The sequence below is a fragment of the Hemicordylus capensis genome, chromosome 5 (genome assembly GCF_027244095.1).
Source record: "Hemicordylus capensis ecotype Gifberg chromosome 5, rHemCap1.1.pri, whole genome shotgun sequence".
NCBI lineage: Eukaryota > Metazoa > Chordata > Lepidosauria > Squamata > Cordylidae > Hemicordylus > Hemicordylus capensis.
Window position 1 is genome coordinate 195406118 of NC_069661.1, and position 22735 is coordinate 195428852.

General features: G+C 43.6%; 1 protein-coding gene across 8 annotated transcripts in view; it reads left to right on the forward strand.

Moving 5' to 3' along the window:
* SYT1 (synaptotagmin 1) overlaps positions 1-22735 on the forward strand; it is a 637087-nt gene that overhangs the window by 608307 nt on the left and 6045 nt on the right. The window lies entirely within an intron of this gene.

Genomic DNA, 22735 nt, shown 5'->3' on the forward strand with positions numbered 1-22735 from the left:
CTGGGAGCAGTGTGGATTGTGTGGACGCACTGCTCGTGCGCCCAGTACATTGACCAAAATGGTCTGGGGGGAAGGTAATCTAGATCTTACCTTCCACCCCTCCCCCGTGCCTTTCCCGCCCTCAGAAAATGGTCCTGTCCATGGCCTTATTCGTTATTTCTCTGTGTAAACTGCCCTGAGTCATTTTTGGAAGGGCAGTATAGAAATCGAATAAAGCTGCTTTTTGTAATTGGCTGAACTCACCATCAGCCAATTACAAAAAGCAGTTTTTCTGGGAACAGCCTATATTCTGCGACGATATCTATAACAACAGCAACAACATTGATAATAAAATTCTGGCATCCCAGGTCCTTGGGAAGGACTCGATGTCTGGATAAAACAAACCAGTCAATAACACCTGACTGACTGTGTAAAATAATAATAATAATAATAATAATAATAATAATAATAATGGTCAATATTTACACAATATAAGTGGAAAATCAGACATCACCAAGACCTGGCAATGGCTTAAGAATGGCAACTTGAAGAAAGAAACAGAGGGTTTAATACTGGCTGCACAAGAACAGGCACTAAGAACAAATGCAATAAGAGCAAAAGTAGAAAAATCCACAACAAATAGCAAGTGCCGCCTTTGTAAAGAAGCAGATGAAACAGTGGACCACCTGATCAGCTGTTGTAAGACGATCGCACAGACTGACTACAAACAAAGGCATGACAAGGTAGCAGGGATGATACACTGGAACATCTGCAAAAAATACAAGCTACCTGTAGCCAAGAATTGGTGGGACCATAAAATTGAAAAAGTTAAAGAAAATGAAGATGTAAAAATATTATGGGACTTCCGACTACAAACAGACAAACATCTGCCACACAATACACCAGATATAACTGTAGTCAAGAAGAAAGAAAAACAAGTCAAAATAATCGACATAGCAATACCAGGGGATAGCAGAATAGAAGAAAAAGAAATAGAAAAAATCACCAAATACAAAGATCTACCAATTGAAATTGAAAGGCTGTGGCAGAAAAAGACCAAAATAATCCCAGTGGGAATTGGCGCCCTGGGTGCAGTTCCAAAAGACCTTGAAGAGCACCTCAACACCATAGGGGCCACAGAAATCACCATCAGCCAATTACAAAAAGCAGCTTTACTGGGAACAGCCTATATTTTGTGACGATATCTATAACAACAACAAGAACAATACTGAAAACAAGATTCTGACATCCCAGGTGCTTGGGAAGGACTCGATGTCCGGATAAAACAAACCAGTCAATAACACGTGTCTGACTGTGTAAACAAGAAATAATAATAATAATAAATAGAAGCACAGAGAGGGGAAATGATGACCGAATCAGTTGCAGTTGACAAGCCACCATTAGCTGAACAGTAATAATAATAATAATAATCCCTCAGTGAGGCACTACCTTGGTGTGGTTGTGGTTCTTGTATGCTCTGAGGAAAGTGAGAGCTATGCCAGAGGTCCAACCATACTGGACAGGTCTCACCAGAAGAGCCAGATGAAGAGTGCCTCTCCCATCAACAATATGGTGAGATGTAACTTTAATAAATCTATACCAGATCGGTCGTCGCCTGGGTCAACAAGGACTGCAACAGGTGTTGGAGTCCCTTGACATCTGGTGGCAAGTGGGCTACAGGACTCAGGATCTTCAGTTGAGCAACCAGGGCTGGAGACTGTGAGGTTACTGGAAGAAATGTCGCTTAACTGGAAAAAAATATACAAAAATTGCCAACAAGGAAATAATGATCTGCTATTACAAGTCTAGTCCAACTAGAAGAGGTTATTTAAAAAGAATGTACCAAATTTGGAAAGAGAAGCCTCCAGATACAGAAATAACCGAACAAAGGCTAGCAGACCAGAGAAGATTCATAATAAGAAATAAAGTATTCACAAAAGTTGAGCTGGAAGAACTGCAAAGAGCAACACAGGCTCAAGATATGGAAGAAGAATTACCACCAACTGAAGAAGTTGCTCAGGCGCAGGTGGAGGAGGAGGTGTTGGAAATAGAGGATGCCACTGTTGCTGAACTGTTTCAAAATCAAAACCAGGCAACCACCCCTTTGCCTTCACCTCAAAAACCCGAATGCTGTTTAACAGAAAAGCAACAAGAACTAAAGCAAAAAATAACTGAGCACATGAACCAAACAACCACCAGGGTTCGACTTCCAGCTCTAAAAACAGTTGCCAAAAAACAACTCGCTCAGGCATTAAAAGATGTAAATGTTGCACTTGCAGAAATAACAACCAATAATTGGCAAGAAACAAACCCACTAATGTACAGTGCAGCAACAATAACAACAAAAGAGCTCGGATATAAGATCAGTGGACCTGTAAAAAAAGAAAGTAGTACATCACCTAAATGGAAGATTAGATTAGAAAATAAAATCACCAGGCTTATATCAGATGCTAGTAAATTGAAAGATATGAAAGACAAGAAGCTGATGAACGAAAACACCAAACAGTATCTGATCCAAAAATACCACCTAGATTCAAGGAAAATTAGAGAAGTCCTGGAAATAAAAAAGCAGCAAATAACAGCAGTGTCAAAGAAGATTAGCAGATACGAAGCCAGAATTACACAACACAGGCAGAATCTCCAATTCCAGTCGAATCAGAGATGTTTCTGCCAAAGCATAGAAGGAGAAACTGCAAGAAACTTAGAAACACCAAACAAAGAAGAAAGTGCAATTCTGGGGGAAATTATGGGACAATCCAATAGATTATAATAAAAAAGCAGGCTGGGTGAAAGAGGTCAAAAAATGTAACCAACAAATGCAAGATCTTATAATAACACCAGAATTAATAAGTGAAAGAGCAAAGAAAATTAAAAATTGGACTGCACAAGGCGACGATGAACAGCATGGCTTTTGGCTTAAACACCTAACAAGCCTTCATAAACAACTATCAAAACAGTTCAATCACATTTTGCAAGGAGGTGATATTGAACAATGGCTAACAATTGGGAAAACTCATCTCATCAAGAAAGACCCAGCAAAAGGTGCAGTTCCAAGTAATTATAGACCGATAACCTGCCTGCCAACCATGTTCAAATTATTAACTGGAATAATAGCAGATGAAGTCATGCAACACTTATTAACTAACAAACAGCTTCCAGTTGAACAGAAAGGAAATTGCCCGAACACCAGAGGCACAAAAGACCAGCTGCTGATTGACAAAATGATTTTAGAAAACTGCAAGAGAAGAAAAAGAAATCTAAGTATTGCATGGATTGACTACAAGAAAGGCTTCAACTCATTGCCTCACACATGGATACTAAAATGTTTAGAAACAACAGGTGTCAGCAAAAACACTCAGATATTTATTAAAAAAGCAATGAGCATGTGGATTACACAGTTAACAATCAATGGTGAGACACTTGGACAGCTTAGCATTAGAAGAGGTATTTTCCAAGGGGACTCACTATCCCTTCTGTTGTTTGTAATCGCCATGACTCCACTTTCACAAGTACTAAACAAAACAGGCCGCGGATACCAAATATCTAAAACATCAAGTAAAATCAACCATCTGCAATACATGGACAATCTGAAGTTGTATGGAAAGTCCCAGTCAGAAATCGAATCACTGCTAAACACTGTCTGTATATTCAGTAGCGATATAGCAATGGAGTTTGGACTAGACAAGTGTGCTGCATTAATAATGAACAGAGGGAAAATAAGAAAAACAGAAGGAATAGAACTGCCCAATGGAAGCAAGATGAAGAACCTGGAAGAGAAAGAACATTACAAATACTTGGGTATTCTCCAGGCTGATAACATTGCACACGCTGAAGTTAAAAGAAAAATTTAGAAATGAATACTTCTCCCCCACAAACATTTAATGAGTTGCTTCTCAAGTTTTCCCTCTGTCTGTACTCCTGCTATGCAGTTGTTAACCTTTAAGTAAGCAAGGTCACTTACATGAAGGCTGAAATCCTGTGCAGAATTATTTCAAAGTACACACCATTGAATATTTTTTGGTTTTATTAAAAAGGGACACTAACTTGATGAAATTCTAGGCCCAATTCCAAGCCTAACTCAGACCACATTGTGTTCCCTATCAGGTCTGAAATGCTAGGTCTGAATCTTTCCCTCAACCTCCCAGACTGAAACCTCCTTAGCTGGGTGTTGCAGCTGCGGCAATAGCAGTTGGAAGGAAGAAGTATACATGTACATTTGGAAAAGCTTAGTTTCTGCACAGAGCAGCTGCCTGGAACCTTTTTCACACATGCCTTTAGCTCGCATCCCCTCCGGAATGGAGTGTGCATTCACACATTGGCCAGAATCGTGCCAAAGTCCATGCGAGTAATTGGGGAGCACTTCACATGCGGTTCTGGTTTCCCCTAAACTGGGTCTGCACATTTGAGCTTAGCTCGAATTATGTCTGGTGTTAAAGAATCCTCTATTTGCGGTGGCTTTTCAAAAAGAAGGGGAGGTTTTGGAGATGCCCCGGCACTTCTCCCGCAGTGTGTGGAGGGGCCATTACCGATAACCTGGCTTTTTTCAAAGTTTGTGTGTGTGTGTGTGTGTGTGTGTTGTTTTTTAACATTTGCTGGGAGGTGTTCTGGAACATTAACGGTTGGCAGAAGGCGCTGCTTGACTTTTAAAAAATAGCTCTCATTGCTGAGTCACCGTTCTTGCAGAACTCTTTCTTTCTAGTCTTCCCTTTCTTGTGATTTTTTAAAAATGCTCCCTGTATAGATGAGACAATGCAGTGAGGAAAGGGCATCGGACATTGAAAAAGAGCCTGAGCCTGCTCTTCGGTGGATCTCTTACTTACAGCTGTGCATGGAAAGAAGCAAAGAGGCAGTTGTCTCCCTTTCCCCACCGTCCCTGTTTTTTAACTGTATTGGCACTGGCTGCTGCAAGCTTTCAATTATACGTACAAGCAGGAATGCACGAATGCTGATTAAAGACCTGCCATATCTGAAACACAGGCAACTCTGTGCAACTCTCAGCACACTGGAGAGAGGGCATGTGATTGGAACTGCTGGCATCCCACCCCATGCCAACACAAATACTACTGCTGGCATCCTGGAACATCCTCTTCCTCCACCACTGTCCCCCTGCCTGCTCACAAATACAAGCTGTAAACTTGCACAACGCACGGGGAAAAAACCCTTTTTCCATTTTCTGTGTGCTGCTTCCCCTGTATGTATAAAACAATGAAATGAACCTTCCTCCCTTGAGGAAGTAAGGCTGCAAAACCCAGACTCAAATAGTCCAATCACTATTTGTGTGGTGGTTTTTAAAAAAAAATAAAATAAAAATAAAATCCTGTCTACATATTTTACATAATATGCTCTCTCTTTGCATGATGCTGAAACCAAGCCTGGCTTGTACGCAGCCGTTTGAAACTTCCAATTGCATTTTTTTTTCTTGCATTAATTACAATAAAGCCAAAGGGGTTTTAGGCAACAGGTGAGAGGAACATAAGAGCATAAGAACAGCCCTGCAGGATCAGGCCCAAGGCCCATCTAGTCCAGCATCCCGTTTCGCACAGTGGCCAACCAGATGCTTCTGTAAGCCACAGGGAGGAGTTGAGGGCGTGCCCTCTCTCCTGCTGTTACTCCCCCGCAACTGGTACCCAGAGGCACTCCGCCTTCGAGGCTGGAGGTGGCCTACAGCCCTCTGACTAGTAGCTGTCAATAGACCCATCCTCCATGAAGTTATACAAACCCCTCTTAAAGCCATCCAGGTTGTTGGCTGTCACCACATCTCGTGGCAGAGAATTCCACAAGTTGATTATGCATTGTGTGAAAAAGTACTGCCGTTTGTTGGTCCTAGATTTTCCGGCAATCAATTTCATGGGATGACCCCTGGTTCTAGTGTTACGGGAGAGGGAGAAGAATTTCTCTCTCTCCACTTTCTCCACACCATGCATGATTTTATAGACCTCTATCATGTCTCCCCGCAGTCGTCTTTTTTCTACACTAAATAGCCCCAGGTGTTGTAACCTTGCCTCATAAGAAAGGTGCTCTAGGCCCTTGGTCATCTTGGTTGCCCTCTTCTGCACCTTTTCCAGTTCTACAATGTCCTTTTTTAGATGTGGTGACCAGAACTATATGCAGTACTCCAGGTGTGGCCGCACCATAGTTTTGTATAAGGTTATTATAATATTAGCATTTTTATTTTAAATCCCCTTCCTAATGATCCCTAGCATGGAATTGGCCTTTTTTACAGCTGCCGCACATTGAGTCGACACTTTCAACGAGCTGTCTACCATGACCCCAGGATCCTTCTCCTGGTCAGTCACCGACAGTTCAGATCCCATCAGTGTATACTTGAAGCTGGGGTTCTTCGTCCCAATGTGCATCACTTTACACTTGCCAACACTGAACCGCATTTGCCACTTTGTTGCCCACTCATCCAGTTTGGAGAGATCCTTTTGGAGCTCTTCACAATCAGTTATGGATTTCACTACCCGGAAGAGTTTGGTATCATCTGCATATTTGGCCACATCGCTGCTTACCCCTGCTTCTAGATCATTTTTGAATAAATTAAAAAGCACTGGTCCCAGTACAGATCCCTGGGGGACCCCACTTCTTACTTTCCTCCATTGCAAAAACTCTCTATTTATACCTACCCTCTGTTTCCTGTCTTTCAACCAGTTAGCAATCCACACATGTACTTGTCCCCTTATCCCATGACTGCTAAGTTTCCTCAGGAGTCGTTAATGAGGAACATTGTCAAAAGCTTTTTGGAAGTCCAGGTATATTATGTCAACTGGATCACCTTGATCCACACACTTGTTGACATTCTAAAAGAACTGCAAAAGGTTGGTCAGGCAAGATTTACCTTTGTGGAACCCATGCTGGTTCACTCCCAGCAGGGCCTGTTCTTCTATGTGCTTTACAATTTTATCCTTGAGGATGTTTTCCATCAAGTTGCCTGGAATGGATGTTAAGCTAACTGGCCTGTAATTTCCCGGATCACCCCTGGATCCCTTCTTGAAAATCAGTGTTACATTTGCTACTCTCCAGTCCTCTGGTACAGAACCTGATTGCAGGGATAAGTTACAGTATATATTTTAGCAAGGAGGTCAACTATTTCACATTTGAGTTCTTTGAGGACTCTTGGATGGATGTCATCCATCCCTGGTGATTTGTTAGTTTTCAGTTTTTCCAGACAGTTTAGAACATCATCTCTCGTCACTTCTATCTGACTCAGTTCTTTAGCCTCCATCCTTGAAAAGCCTGGTTCAGGAACAGGTATATGCTCAGTATCCTCTGCCGTGAAGACAGATGCAAATAACTCATTTAGCTTCTCTGCAACCTCCATATCCTCCTTAATAATCCCTTTCACTCCCTCATTGTATAATGGTCCAACTGCCTCCCTGGCAGGTTTCCTGCTTCTGATGTATTTAAAGAAGGTTTTGTTATTCCCCTTGATTCTTTTAGCTAAATGTTCCTCAAACTCTCTTTTTGCCTCCCTTATTGTTGCCTTGCATTTCTTTTGCCAGAGTTTGTGTTCCTTTCTGTTCTCTTCATAATGACAGGCCTTCCAATTTCAGAAGGAAGTCTTCTTCCCTTTTATGGCTTCCTTGACAGTACCCGTTAGCCATGCTGGCATCTTCCTGGACTTAGTGGTATCGTTTCTCTTTTTGGGTATACAGTCTAACTGGGCTTTTAGTACTGTAGTTTTGAGTCAACTCCATGTACTCTGGAGTGAAGTGACTCTCCTGATTTTCCCTTCCAGCTTTCTTTTCACCATACTCCTCATTTTAGCGAAGTTTCCTCTTCTGAAATTCAAAATGTCTGTGTTAGACTTCCTTGGTGATATTCTTCCCACATGTTTGCTGAATTTGATGGCACTATGGTCACTGTTCCCTAAAGGGTCGTTGACACTGACATCCCGCACCAGATCCTGGGTGCCACTCAGAATTAAATCCAAGGTTGCCTTCTCTCTGGTCGGTTCCAAGACCAACTGTTCTAGGCGGGGGCGTAATGATGGGGGGGGAGGCAGGGCATGTTCCCTGGGCGCCACCCCGGCGGGTCACGTGGGGGGTGCCAAAAAGTGGCTTCCCCCCGCCCCCCCTGGATCGCCTGCCGAGTGTGGCGGCAGGTGTGCAGCGGCGATTGGGCGGCGGCGGGCGGCGGCGGGGGGTCGCCCGCCGAGTGCGGCAGTGGCTGGTGGCTGGCGGCGATGGGCTGTAGCGCGGCCCGAGCAGCGGCGGCGGATCGCCAGCCGAGGAGTGCAGGCAGAGCGACGCAGAGCCTGCATTCTGGCCTGGTGTCGCTCTGCCTGCACTCCTCGGCTGGCGATCCGCCGCCACCGCTCGGGCCACGCTACAGCCCATCGCCGCCAGCCACCAGCCACCGCTGCCCTCATTGGGCTGCGGGCGACCCGCCGCCGCCCACCACCGCCAAATCACTACTGCACGCACGCCGCACTCGGCGGGTGACCCACTGCCCGCTACTGCCGTATCGCCGCCACCACCGGCAATCTGCCGCCTGCGGGGGGGGCGCCGCCGCGCCCTCACAGGTATGTGGGAGCCGGGGGGCGGGCCGGGGCGCCATTTCAGGGCCAGAGCTTGCCCTGGGCGCCGTTTTACCCCGATATGCCATTGGTTCTAGGGCACAGTCATTTAGCATATCTATAAATTTGACCTCTTTGTCATGACCTGACTGTGAATTTACCTAGTCTATGTGTGGGTAATTGAAGTCACCCATGATTACAGCCCTGCCTTTCCTTGACGCCTCCCTGATTTCCTGCTGCAACTCCCAGTCACTGTCAGCATTTTGATCAGGAGGGCGATAGCATGTCCCCAGTAGCACGTTCCCTTTCAGGCCTTGTATTGTCACCCACAGGGTTTCTGTGGAGGACTCCAGTCCACCCAGGTTTTCTAGCTTGTTAGATTCTATGCCTTCTTTAACATACAGTGCTACTCCACCTCCAAGGCGCTCCTCCCTGTGCTTTCTATAGAATTTATATCCAGGGATAACAGTGTCCCACTGGTTTTCACTGTTCCACCATGTTTCTGTTATGCCCACTATATCTATTTCTGCGTTAGCCACCAAGCACTTTAGCTCACCCATTTTGGCTCGGAGGCTTCTAGCATTGGCATATAAGCACCTATACGCTGAATCTCTCACCTGATGTACGCTATCTTTCTTTTGACTCTTTGACCAGCTGGCACAGTCTCCCGTCTGCTCTTTATGCAGTACTGCTCTGTCCCCTTCTGTTTTATCTGAATCCTTTGCACCCTTGCACTTTAAAGGATGGTTTTTGCTGAACGGGATGCTGCCCAGCTCCCATCGGCTGTTACCCAGGCGTCATTTTAAAAGCTGCTCTGCAACCTTTTTGATTTTAAGCGCCAGCAGTCTGGTTCCATCTTGGTTCAAGTGTAGCCTGTCCCTTTTGTACAGGGCTTGCTTACTCCGAAATGTATCCCAGTGCCTAACAAATCTAAACCCCTCCTCCCAGCACCAACGTCTCATCCACGCATTGAAACCCCTCAGCTCTGCCTGTCTCACTGTACCTGTGGGTGGGACAGGTATCATTTCTGAGAATGCTACCTTGTGGATCCTGGACTTCAATATGCTGCCTATCAGCCTAAATTTGGCTTCCAGGACCTCCCGACTACATTTCCCACACATTGTTGGTGCCAACATGCACCACGACAGCTGTCTCCTCCCCAGCATTGCCTAAGAACCTATCTAGACGCTGCGTGATGTCCGCAACCTTCCCACTAGGCAGGCAAGTCACCGTGCGGTCAACACGCAGGTCACAAACCCATCTCTCTATACCTCTAATGATCGAATCACCCACTACAAGGAGGCCCCCACCCCTCAGAGGAATATCCCCTGTGCGAGAAGATATGGGCTCATCATCCATGGAAGGGGTCCCTTCTAAAGGAACATTTCCCTCTTCCTCAGACTGATGTCCTCCTTGCCCGAGACCCTCATTCTCCCTGACAACAGAGGAGCTATCAGCCCTGGAGTGGGATGTCTCTATCACGTCCCTGAAGGTCTCGTCCACATGCCTCTCTGAGCTTCTCCAGATCTGCCAACTTGGTCTCAAGGGAACGAACGTGCTCCCTGAGAGCCAGGAGCTCCTTGCACCAAGCACACAACCATGACTTCTGCCCATAGGGCAAATAGTCATACATGTGGCACTCTGTGCAATACACTGGGAAGTACCCCCTCCCCTGCTGGCCTTCTCTTCATACTGTTTTTGTTGACTGTTTAAAGTATTTAGAGATAGCTTATTAGAAGGATAGGTCTCAACTGTAATGATCAGGTATTTACTGTCCAAACAGCCTTTCCCAAGAATATGAGGAAGGGATTTGTACTTATGAGGAAGGGATTTGTTCTCTTCTCCACCAGGCTTCTTGTGATCACTGGGGCTTGTTCCAGGCTCCCCTGCACACTTCCCACTAAACTCCTGCAAAACTCCTATGTCCTGTTTGCTATTCCTGTTTGCTATGCTCTGTTCGCTATGCTCTCGGAGTAAGGCTGGAAATACCTTGGAGCAGACGACTGAATTGGAGAGGCTAGTAAAACCATTCAAAAAACGGAGGCATGAGATAAAAAGCACTTTCATGTTTTGTTTTGTTTTAACATTTGCTGGGTGGACTTCCAGAGCATCAACTGTCGACAGAAGGTGCTGCTTGGCATTTAAAAAAATCCCCTGTTGCTGACTCTCTGTCCTTCCGGAACTCATAGTCAAAAGAAGCAGAAAATCTCAGTTAAAAGGAGGCAGGAAATGAAATGAAGTGTGGTTGTTTTTATTGTTTTTCAAGAAGTATAATGGAGTCACAGGCAGAAATCAACAAAGTCAAGGGGTGTTTTAAGTTGAGGATGCAGGGGTTAAGAGAATCATGTGCTGTTGCTCCAAGTAGTCATTCTTGCGGAACCCTTACTTTTATAAAAAAATTTCAACACAAAAGCACACCACGCATACACCATTCGAAAAAAGGGAAGTGTGGCATCCCACCTCATCTAGGAAGTCATTGGCCAGAGGAAAACCCCAGAGCAAGTTGTGTGACCATGCACACACAAACATTCACAAGGACCATGCAGAGGAACCATATCTATTGGAATGATCTCAATAATTCCCCCAAATTTAATTGATGTGATTCTAATGCGGACGTTCATTTGCCCATCAGATACCCCACATCATAAAGCTATGTGTGAAAAACTTCCTGGCAGGTTTATAAATGTGATTGTGAAAAAATGTTCCAGTGTTCTGCATTTGTCTATGGATTATTTAGAGGAAGTAAACTGTTTCAGGCATGTACATTTTGAAGGAGGAGAGGGGGACACTCACTGATAGGAGTTAGGGCATGGTGATGGTAATACAGTAGTGCTAGTTGCCCTGCAACTGTGCTATGAAGCTCTGAATTAATAGTGCCAGGGTAGTCTGAGGGTACGTGATACAGTCTCTTGCTGAAGCTAAGCAGTTCTAAGCCTGGTCAATGCTTGGATGGGAGACTACCTCGGAACCTGATATATGTGGTCTTGAGCTCTCCTATGATGACAGATAGACCAAAAGTATTATCATAATAAAACAATTTACTGTGTTGCAGTTGTACACACACCTCTTCACATTAACAAATGGCAACAACCACCACCACCATCAAAATAACCATTCAACTTTAGCTGGACCTGACCTTGTTTGGCTTAGATCTCGTACTGATTGATTTCATCACACTACAGCCAGAGGACTTGAACACATTTATTAAAGATCACTGTCTTTGTTTTCAGAATATATTTGGCTGGCAGTAACTCTGCTTCAGCCTAGCTGACTTTTATCATTGCTGTTTTGCAGGCATTACGGCTAAGTGGAAATTCATGAGTTCTACCTTACCCTTTTTGAAGAAGGGACCATTTTTCCCCCATTAAGTACCTATAACATAATTTTCATCTTAAACTGCTGGCAATCAGTGACTCTGTTGCTTGTTTGCAGGAATATTATTCTCACTTTGTTGCCCTCCACCATCTCCATCTTGTGCCTACATGTTTGATGTTGACAATACATCTGATTCATTTAACCATGCTATTGTCTGGAAGACACCTGATTTTTCTCTTAAATGTCAGATGTGCCATTTTTTACATTATTTGTTAGAGTAAGCACTCTGTCCACAAGCTCTTGCTGTAGATATTGAAATTCCTTTGAAAATGAGCAACAGTGTTTATGAGATGTTTCCGGGAGGAGAGCTGATCTTGTGGTAGCAAGCATACTTGTCCCCTTAGCTAAACAGGGTCCACCCCGGTTGCATATGAATGGGAGACTTGATGTGTGAGCACAGTAAGATATTCCCCTTAGGGGATGAAACCGCTCTGGGAAGAGCAGAAGGTTCAAAGTTCCCTCCCTGGCATCTCCAAGATAGGCTGAGAGAGATTGCTGCCTGCAACCTTGAAGAAGCTGGTACCAGTCTGTGTAGACAATTCTAAGCTAGATGGACCTATGGTCTGACTCAGTATATGGCAGCTACCTATGTTCCTATGAGATCAAGATCATGGTATTTACTGCCAGTTTGATGCTACCTCAACTTTCATTTCAGATCAGATGCAAGTCTTTTGTTTGTCTCTGAATAATAGGCTGACATCTTTGCCTCCAACAGTAAAACAAAGCATCTCACTCAAGTACCATGCTGCTTTTAAAAGCTTCTTTATTAGCCCCCCTTGATATGTGCTCGTAAAATCAGTACAAATTGTGAATTTTTCAGCTTGCTCACCTCCATGTGTTGAATATTAATCAAAGAGAGCCACCTAACCTACTCTGTCAAAGGGCAGCACTATGATGCATAGCCAACTCCTCTTTTAAAACCACCACACACTATCCTGTGAATGGGGATCATAGGAACCAGAACATGGAGAAGCAAGAGGTTGTTTTTGAGAAAAATTTCCATGGAAATCTGTAGAAAGGGTTCTCTTTGTGTCCCTTTTTAAAAGCATTTCTGACACAATTGATCTGTCTAATACAGATGATATGTTCTCGCTATAGAAAACAAACAATTTGTCTGTGGTAGATACTATATCTTGATTTTTTTCCCGAGGCAATGGATCTATACTGCAGTCTTCTCTGTGCAGTAGCCCATATCAGGCTTCCTTTAATAATTACTTCAACGGCTCCCTTTGTTTGCCAGCTGTGCTTACAAAGCTTTGAAGCACACTCCTCTATTCCCCCAAACAAACAATTGCAGAAAGAAAAGAACCAGTATGGTCTTCTGGTAAGAATGTCAAACTAGGAACTGGAAGACCAAATCCCCACTTAGCCATGAAGGTGACTGGGGCTGTCTTCGCCAAGCCCTGAGTGCTCCCATGTAAGAATGCGGAGTTCCTGGGCAATCCTGATCAAACCATTGTTGTTGTGGACTGCTGCAACTGACAAAATGTTCCTGCAAAGCTGACTGCAGAGGAAGGTGTATATGTTTCAAAGTGGCCTCAGCTGCACTGGAATGTTTAGTTGTGCATGCTTGGATCAGAAAGCTATTCAATGTCTTTACTTCATTAATCTATTAAGTTGCAGCAGTTGCAGTATTTCAGTACTGTGTTATATATTTTGCTCATAAGAACCAGTTAAGCAGAACTGTATAGTAATATTAACATTGCTACTTACGATTCAGATATATTAGTTCAGTTACATAAGAAATGTGTCCTGTTGCAGTTGACTGATTGACTGAGTGATTGATTGATTAAGTGCCGTCAAGTCGGTGTCAACTTTTAGCAACCACATAGATAGATTCTCGCCAGGATGATCTGTCTTCAACTTAGCCTTTAAGGTCTCTCAGTGGTGCATTCATTGCTGTCGTAATTGAGTCCTGCTGAACCTTGAATCTTGCTGCTGGTCGTCCTCTTCTTCTCTTTCCTTCAACTTTCCCCAGCATTATAGACTTCTCAAGAGAGCTGGGTCTTTGCATAATGTGTCCCAAGTATGATAGTTTGAGGCTTGTCATTTGTGCCTTGAGAGAAAATTCTGGATTGATTTGTTCTATGATCCATTGGTTTGTTTTCCTGGCTGTCCATGGTATCCTCAAAAGTTTTCTCCAGCACCAAAGTTCAAAAGCGTCAATGCTTTTTCTATCTTGCTTCTTCGAAGTCCAGCTTTCGCATCCATAGAGTGTCACGGAGAAAACCATTGTCTGAACACAGACACATCACGGCATCTAAATATCCTTTCCAAGGCCTTCATTGCAACCCTACCAAGTGCTAGTCTGTGGTGTATTTCTTGACTGCTGGATCCTTTACTGTTGATGGTCGATCCTAAAAGGCAGAAGCTATCCACCACTTCAATGTCTTCAGTGTCAATTCTGAGGCTGGTTGTTGTACCCGTTGTCATTAGTTTAGACTTCTTTACATTTAATTGTAGTCCCATTTTTTCACTGTGTTCCTTGACTTTCATTACTAGAGCAATTATTGCTCCCCAACTCATCAAATAAAATATATTCCATACAATTTGAATGCTACGTTTTCAATTTAATATTGGTCAATTTCTATGTTTCTAAGAAAAAATGTATGATATCATCCATTCTCTGCCACAATAAAACTGCATTGAACCAGGATAGATACCTAGGATACTGAATTTGATGGGAATTTGATTAGAATTGCCTGGGAAATCTGCTTTCTCATGCCACACTCCCTGGAAGTGTAGGTGGGCTTGGCAATCAGAGCTAACTCTTTAACGGCACTTGTTATCGGGAGACTGCGACTTGAATTACCTTGGACCAGTTGTGCGCTCTCTCTCGCGCGCGCGCACGCTCTCTCTAGCCTACCTAACGGTGGTTGTGGAAATGAAGTGGGGAAGCATGAAACATTGAGCTCCTTGGAGGAAGAGTGGGACAAATATGAACAAAATCAATAAACATACGTGAAGCCAAGCTCTTTGCATATTCAGTGTTCATGAGCACTCCAAACTACTATATATTTTTTTCCTAATTTGAAGGACCTCTTGTACTCTACAGGATACAAAAGTATGTGCTTACACACCTGTGGTCTTTGCTAGAGACAGGTACTGGGTAAATCCCCATCTCATTCACCCACCAGGAGCATTCAGAGGTTGCCTAAAGCAGGGATTCTCAGCATTGGGTCCCCAGATGTTATTGGACTTCAACTCCCATAATCCCCAACCAAAGGCCACTGGGGCTGGGGATTATGGGTGTTGGAGTCCAGTATCATCTGGGGACCCAACGTTGAGAATCCCTGGCCTAAAGCTTTAATGGAGCATTCACATTAATCCTTCAGTAAGAAAATAATGGCAATGCAGGAAGGCTAACTAACATCACTACTATCCTCTACTTAAGTTGCATCAAGTTGAATGGTTTCAGACTTTGCCTCTGTCTTTACTGATCATAAACTTATGTAAGCAATTAAGTGTATAGGAATAATTCTATGGTGTTATTTCCCCATTATGACTTCTTAATTATGAATACATAGTGCAGCCTTTCTAATTTATTAATTGTCATTGTGGTGCTGGTGGTGGGTAATATGTTTAATGACACATTATTGGTAAACATCTAAGCCACGCTCTGTCATTTACAAAACAGCCTTTTCAGGAGAATGGCTTGACTGACTTCATCATTAGATTGACCAAATCACTGCATCAGCACACAGGTCATCCTTGTCGGATGTCATCCTTGTTGGATCCAGTCTGCACAGGCAACTGCTAATAAATGATTTGTACCATTAGCTTTGTCAGCATTGGTCACTTGGGGTAGATTCAATCCATGCTGACAGCTAGACAGACATCTGTATGGCAGGTACATGGACAAAGGTCCTTCCGTACAGCAGCATCCATTCAGAGAGATTGCTTCTCCCCCCCAAAATTAGAGGACTTGGCTTCCGAACTTTCACAGTTATCCCAGACTTCAAATCTGGTTTTTTCTGTTTGCTGGATTTGAGACTGACAAATCTGTTTCCAGCAATCCTGCCTCCAGAGCTTCCTAATTCTGCTTTATCATAATAAATATCACCATTTGCAAGCTTTGTTTAAACCAAAATAATTGGAAAAGGCTTTAAGCTCTTGACCAAAAATAGCATCATTTGACTCCTGGATAACTGGAGATGAAGGGGCAGAGAGCAGTATTTTATGATACAAATAGCATCTTATGTTAGAAGTTGTTTTCCTGTTAGCATGGATGGAACAACTGTTTTGTATGGCTTTTTAAAATATATAATTGAGCAGGGCACAGCTGCAGATGGGAGGCATAAAAAGAAACATGGCAATAGCTAGAATGTCTGATGTGTGAATGGCTTAGCTCTGAACTGGCAAAGATAATTTTTTTTAAAAATCTAAACCTTTAGGGATGCCCTGGCTCTAGATAGTTTATTTGTAATGTGATACCTTTCTCGCCTGAAGCTTGTTTTCCCAGTTATTACTGTAGTTATCCCTAGTCAGATGTATGTTGTGCTTGGGGGCCCAGCAAAAGTCCTCCATCACAAGCCCTTAAAACAGTTGAGAACTCTTTTTCATTCATTTCATTGGGTCTTGGAAAGGAGAACTTATCAGTCGGTAGTGCCATGATTCTTCTATAAGGCTCTAGCATGTAATCAGCCAATACTGTATATACCTGAATCCATGACTAGATTTTCTTCCATTTCTTTTGATATTAAAATCAGTAGGTCATCTTAAGTTCAGACTCCACTTCCTTTTGAGTAAATGCAGGTTTAACCTGTCTTTAACCTCTACTGTTTGAGGGAGCCCTCTTAAACATAAATGACCCTTTGAGTCATTTTTGATTTGGGTAAATACGGGTAAATCAAAGGCAGCTACACATGCCATCAGATAGCCTGTACCCCAAGGTGCTTCAACTCTCCTAGGGTTTCCATTCCGAAACTGTCTGTCTGCGGTTTCTTTTCACTAATCACATACACCTCCTTGGCTAGGGAGAAGAGAGAATGAACCAGGTTTTATGCATTCCCCACCTTCCAGAGAAGTCTGCTATTAGGGAAGCATCCTGGATCATTAAAAAAATGTTCTCTCTTTTGACAGATTCTGATCAGACAATATTTTAGGGCAGCGATAGGGAGAGGCCAGCACCCTAATGAGACTCCAAGCTCATAACAATATGACCCATGTGACCTACAAGCCATGAGGAGGCCATTAAGGTTACTGTTGGCATGGTGGATGGGAGCTGAACTAGTTTATTGCTCACAATTATATCCTATCCTTTCTCCAAGGAAATCAGGGTAGCATGGGGTTATGCTCATAACAACCATGTGAAGTATGTGAGACTGAGAAAGCATGTGAATGATTTTAACCCAGGTCTCCCCTGTCCAAGTGCAATACTGTTACTGCTACATCACCCTAGCTCTCAAACACATGTTGGATCTGAATTCCACAACTGAAAAAGTATTTGGGATTTTTTTCCAGCCTTGGCAAAAAATTAAATTACTATAGATCAAAGTCTTTGAGCCAGTATAATAAAGTACATTTGCAGCACAATCTTTACTCAGAAGTAAGTCCCATTGTGTTCAACAGGTAAGTGTGCAGAGTACTGCAGCTGTAAATTAAACATGTGTTGAATCTTATTTTGATACTTTCACTGAAACCATTGTTAACATGTTATTTTAATCTTTATTTATGCCTTGTTACTGTGATAGTATTTTCCTGTTGCTTGTCAAGAGCTGTTGTTAATAGGGCAGTGCAGAGGAAAAGATATTGGATCTGATCCAATTCCAATCCAATTCATGCAATTATTGTATAATTTCTCCAGTACAGACAGACTATGGCAGACCATACTCAATTGGTCTGATGCATCCTATCAGAATCGATGCATTGGCCCAAAGGGAAGTAACAGGAACCATAGAAATGCCTCTAACGTTGTTTTAAGTTATAGTGGGATGAAGGGGTTGCCTTCCCCTTTTACATGTTTTGAAACTTTATATGGATGCTTGGGACATGGTAACACCTTGAGAGGACTGTGCCCCCCACCCCACGTTGTTGGCAGTTGGGAAACACTAAACAGAATAACACTTGGCACAAGGGGAAAGGGGCAATTTTTGCTGATCCCTTCTCCTCCACCTGCTGCCCCTGATCAACCAAAAAATATATCCCTGAGGTTTGGGGGCCCTCAGGGGCATATCTTTGGGTGCACTGGGGGCAGCAAAGGAAAGAGGAAATAGGCAAAAACTGCCCCTCCTCCACTCGTGCGATCACATTACTCTGTGAGCCATTGAAATCAGAAGGTAAAAGAGAGGCAGCTCATGTGTGTCCCAGCCTCTTGGGGTAGGGCACAACCCCACCCCTCTTCAAACCTCCCCACCCTCAGCCATTTCCACATATGGAATTTCACTTTATAACCTGACAGTTTAAAAGAGATACAAAGTTTTGAACAAAAGAAAATACACTGCTTGACATGATGCACAATCTCCCAACTCCCGAGGCTGCTCTGGAATCCTAAGGAAGCAATAGGGGTGCTCAAAATGAACAGTTGCACTAGTATGTTTCCACTATTTTCCTCATTTGCTGCAAGGGGAATACAGCAGAAGTGCTCCTAGCACAACTACTTGTTCTGAGCAACCCCAAAGTTACCTTAGGACTCCACAGCAGACCCAGGGAGACGGAAAGCTGCACGTCATGTCAACAACTGAAAAAAGCCATCTAATTTGCTCATACAGTCTTATCCAGTTTTATATCTTATTGGACTGAGATACACAAATTGAGGTCATTCATACAATCAAAAACTGTGTTCTCCCCGGGTTTGTGAGCTGAGTGTGCTCCCAGTTTTTGGTTGTGTGGAAGCATGGTAAGAGGAAAACCTGGGTAGCTTTTCCTCCTACCTTGCTTCCACACAACCGAAAATTGGGACCACACAGAGCTCCCAGACCTTGGTAGAACACAATTTTTGATTGTGTGATTGACTTCGATAAAACTCTTCTCGCGATCTGTGAGACAGGCTCACGGGCAGGCTGTGGGGAAGGCGGGTTGAACCTACCTTCCCCACAGATGACCGTCCTCACTTCCCTGGGTGGGCAGATTGTCCGCCCTGATGACCAGTGGCTCTCCCTGCAGCTCCGAGGGTTGGGGTGCTGGGATGCGCTGCACATCATCCCCCACCGGAGCTCCAATAATGCACTGCACACTTGTGATCCATTATGGGAATCACCCCAGCCCTCCTCTCCCCTCCCCTCCCCTCCCCTCCCCAAGTGTGCCAGCCGTGACTGCAAGCTGCCACACAACCAAAAAAATGAGATTAAAGGTAAAAAGGTGTGCCATCAAGTTGATTTTGACTCCTGGTGCCCACAGAGCTCTGTGGTTTTCTTTGGTAGAATACAGGAGGGGTTTACCATTGTCTCCTCCTGCATAGTATGAGATTATGCCTTTTGGCATCTTCCTATATCACCGCTGCCCAATATAGTACCAGCAGGGATTTGAAATGGCAACTTTCTGCTTGTTAGTCAAGCATTTTCCCACTGCACCACTTAAAGTGGTCAACCTCATTTTAATTGGTGGCTAAATAAGCGGTTTGCCACCGTGTAGCCACCAAAATTGGCCTGATCTCAGCGGTTCACACGCACATGCAAAACCAGGCTGGGCTCACTTAGTCCAGTTTTGCACACACGTGTGAATAGCCTCATTGTGTCAGAACTGATCCAATACAAAAATTATCCGAACTGGGCTGTATCAAATTGGATACAACCAATTGCCCCAGTTTGATACGCAACCCTAATTGTCATGTACATTAAAACTAGCATGTGACTCAGGTACCTGTGCACAGAAACTTCTTTTATATTCAGAATATCCTTTCTGAACATGAAAGTTCCAATTGTAGCCATTTTAGCAACCATAATTAATAGCTATTCACTGTGTATCTCCTTTTTTTAAAGCTAGTGGTCAGCAGAGCTACTTTTATTTGGTACTCCATCTTCCTATAGTATGGGTAAAAGATAGAGGCAATGTGCTCATGCATATCATTAGAGTTTTCTGGTAGGGATGTGCGAACTGGTTCAAATTTGAACTGGTTCAAATTCGAACCAGGGTGGTTCAAAGGTTCGAATTCAAACCGAACCAGCCATCAGCTTCGAGCTGCAGGTTCAAATTCGAACCGAACCAGGGGGTGGTTTGATTCGAACCGGTTTGAACCAGTTCAGACATCCAAAAATTGGTAGGATGGTATCTGGCACCCAGGGGTACCTGCCACCCAAACCCCAAAGCAATCGTACACTCATATGATTTTTTAATGAATTTTTGAAAATTATTTTTATTTTTTTCTCATAGGGTATAATGGGACTCGAATCAGATAGTTATACCTTATTGTGGATCACCCATGGGTGCCAACAACCACCCAAACCCTGAAGCAATTGGACACTCCTACGATTTTTTATGAATATTTGAAATATTTTTAATTATTTTTCTCATAGAGTATAATGGGACCAGAACCAGCCCATATACCCTATTGTGGAGCACCTAGGGACACAAAAGCAGGGTGAGGGGTAGACAGAAAGGGGTGCCTACCACCCACAAAACCCCAAGGCAATTGGACACTCCTCTAATTATTGGTGAATTTTAAAAGTATTTTTGAATCCCTCATATTGAATAATTAGGATTACAGCAAATGTATAGCTTCACGCTGGGGGGAAAGGGGTGTCATAGAGCGGAGTGTGATGGGTGGTAGTTCCTAGGGTAGGCAAGGAAGCTATCAGAACTATTTGAAAGGAATTGGGCAAAGGGCTGATTTTTAAGTGATTTTTGAAGTTTATGTGTCTTTAAGGTTAGCAATGAGAGTGGATTCATGGTTTGTCATTAAAAATCTTATATGCTACCAAATAATCTACACTCAGAACACTTCAGAAACAACAAAACCCAGTACCCCATGGGTTAGCAACCCATGGAGGTGGTTGGCACCCTCTTTGCACTAGACCACCACTCACTCTGGGCCACCCCAGCACCCCACAAGTGGCTTTAAGGTTTTTCTCCATAGGGAAGAATGGAGGTTTCAGCAGCCCCATAACTGCACTTGGGGGGTGCTGGGGTGGCCCAGAGCGAGGGTGCCAACCACCTCTATGGGTTGCTAACCCATGGGGTACTAGGTTTTGTTGTTTCTGAAGTGAGCTGTGTGTAGATTCTTTGGTAGCATATAAGATTTTCAATGACAAATCATGAATCCACTCTCGTCTGCTAACCTTAAAGACACATAAACTTCAAAAATCACTTAAAAATCAGCCCTTTGCCCAATTCCTTTCAAATAGTTCTGATAGCTACCTGGCCCCCCATGGGCACTACCACCCACCACACTCTGCTCTTGGACACCCCTTTCCCCCCGACGTGAAGCTATACATTTGCTGACACCTCCATGCTTCTTTATGGAGAAAAACCTTAAAGACGCGTAAACTTCAAAAATCACTTAAGAATCAGCCTTTTGCCCAATTCCTTTCAAATAATTCTGATAGCTTCCTTGCCCACCCTAGGAACTACCACCCAGCACACTCCACTCTAGTACACCCCTTTCTCCCCGACGTGAAGCTATACATTTGCTGCAATCCTCATTATTCTCTATGAGGAATTCCAAAATAATTTTAAAATTCACCAATAATCAGAGGAGTGTCCGATTGCCTTGGAACTTTGGGGATAGTAGGCACCCCTGGTTGTCGACCACCCACCCCGCCTTTGTGCTCCTAGGTGCTCCACAATAGGGGATGTGGGCTGGTTCTGGTCCCATTATACCCTATAAGAAAAATAATTAGAAATATTTCAAATATTCATAGGGGTGTCCGATTGCTTTGGGATTTGCATGGTTGTTGGCACCCATGGGTGCTCCACATTAAGGAATAATGGGCTGGTTAAAGTCCCATTATACCCTATGAGAAAAAAAATAAAAATAATTTTCAAAAATTCATAAAAAATCGTATGAGTGTCTGATTGCTTTGGGGTTAGGGTGGCAGGTACCCCTGGGTGCCAGCTACCATCCTACCAATTTGTGGATGTCCAAACCAGTTCAAACCAGTTTGAAACGGTTCAAATTTGAACCGAACCAGGGGGAGGTTCGAGCAAAACCAAAACTGAACCACCCCCTCCTAGTTCGAACCTGGTTCGAATTCGAACTGAACCGGGCAAATCGGTTTTGTGCACATCCCTATTTTCTGGTGCTTGTGATACTACTGCATTTGATCCCATCTCAGATAGGAATAGCAAAGAGGAAGTGTATAGCCTTATCAATTACTGAGCTGACTCTTTCGTGGAATGTTGCAACCAGTGGGAAAGAAGCCAATGTTCGCACATCACCAGGAACCACTGTTAAATCTTGGTTCCTCTTGATGTATTTAAGTCTTGAGAGAGTGTACTCCCCCTTTTCCTGCCCCCATACAGGTTGGAAGAACTATAATTTCAACTGTGGTTAAAAATAAACCAACACCAGTTGTGATATCTGAACTGATCAGATAAGAGCACAGCTTTTGCCTCAGTAGCTTTCCTGTCAAGCAATTAGATGGGCAGGCAGACATTTCAATATAGTCAAATTATGAGCCCCACCGCCCATTGAGGTCATCTGAAGAGCTCCATCTCCAGTTACCGCCAACTCGTTTGGTGGCTACTCAGAGACGGGCCTTCTCGGTTGCTGCCCTGAGATTGTGGAATGCGCTGCCTGCTGAGATGTGATCCTCCCCATCTCTAGCAATTTTCAAAAAACACCTGAAAACCCATCTTTTCACTCAAGCTTTCTCAGCTTCCTAAATTTGGGAGTTTTTAATATCTGGTTTATTTTAAAATTAAAAACCCGATTTTGGGGTTTTAATCACTGTAATTGTTTAATTGTTGTTTTTAAATGTTTTTTAA